The sequence below is a fragment of the Crocodylus porosus genome, unplaced genomic scaffold (assembly GCF_001723895.1).
Source record: "Crocodylus porosus isolate Cpor-Errol unplaced genomic scaffold, CroPor_comp1, whole genome shotgun sequence".
Taxonomy (NCBI): Eukaryota; Metazoa; Chordata; order Crocodylia; family Crocodylidae; genus Crocodylus; species Crocodylus porosus.
The window spans coordinates 29,027,672-29,028,886 of NW_017728916.1; the positions used below are offsets into that span (position 1 = coordinate 29,027,672).

The 1,215-nt window shown below is 40.8% G+C and overlaps 1 long non-coding RNA gene across 1 annotated transcript in view; it reads right to left on the bottom strand.

Moving 5' to 3' along the window:
- The window catches only part of LOC109311089, an 18,971-nt gene extending 18,724 nt beyond the window's left edge, over window positions 1–247 (bottom strand). Inside the window, exon 1 of the long non-coding RNA XR_002101406.1 lies at window positions 237–247. This is a non-coding gene — a long non-coding RNA (uncharacterized LOC109311089). The remainder of the gene's footprint in view (window positions 1–236) is intronic.
- Between the last annotated feature and the right edge of the window lie 968 nt (window positions 248–1,215).

Genomic DNA, 1,215 nt, shown 5'->3' on the forward strand with positions numbered 1-1,215 from the left:
GATAAATATTCCCTGCAAAATTCCTTTGTTGGTTCGGAGTAATCTGAGTTCTTGACTCTGCTCTGACCCTATTTGCAAATACACCTTTTGTGCCATCTAATGAGTGTGTGTCTGTGATTTTTGTGGCCTCCAGAGAAAAGAACTGCCTTTGTGCAACAGCAGTGCAGACTTGCCAGCTCTGGGGGGTCCCCCAAAGCACGGGGCCCAGGGCAGTCACCCCAATTTGCCCCCCCCACAGGGAAGGCCCTTCCTGTATAAACAGATTATTAAAGGGGGATTGATTACTAGTATCAGTTGTTTGGCAGAGGTCATAATCTACAGCAAATAATCAAAATGGTATTCAGCTCTGTACCAGGAAAATGTGCTGAAAATCCAATAAGGCAGGGAGGCAGAAAGGTGACGTGGAAAGAGTTAAAGTTATTTTAAGGTGGCTGCACTGCATACTAGAAATGCTGCTGCCAACCCGTTCCATAATTTTGGAGCAACTTTAAAGACCAGGGCTACATGCAAGATTTTAAGAGAACTGTAAAGATTTCCTTTGGTTGTTTTTTTTAACTGAGCTGATGCCAACCCAAGACAGTAATGAAGCAGCTACTCTGACCAGTACATGATCTCCTTTCTGAAATGATGCGATTAGGTTAAGTTATCATGAAAATAGTAACTGTTTAACAGTGATTATTGTGTCAAAAAGATTTACTATATTATCAGTGTAGCAAAGAACTCTCCTCAGTCTTCTCAAAAGGAACTCCAGTTCTCTTGCATATGCAATAAATCACAGGCTCCCCAGGCACATGATAAACAAGAACTTATCTTGGACTGCAGCAAATTTCAAATTGTAACTGCTAACTACATGGAACAATTTTGTATGTATGTGCCACTTCCCCTAGTGTACAGCTAAGCTGTTGTCATGGGAACCACTGATATTTGTGTGCCTTGTGAACACAAGTATAATAGTTCTGATGGAGATGTGTGTAAGATAATTGGAGCTATATCCTGGCACTACTGTGATAAGCTGGCTATAATCACAGAACAGCAGCTTTATGACTTGAACAGTGAACTGAAAGCCATTGTTGTTATTCCAAGTTTTTGTTTTCTCCTGATTACAAGTGGTTAATGAAACTGCCTGTCTGTCTGTCAATACATTGTGTGTCAGGTTTCCCTGAATCTCCTGTCTACCCTGTGTGCCTTAAAAAAATCTTGTTTCTTACAAAATGA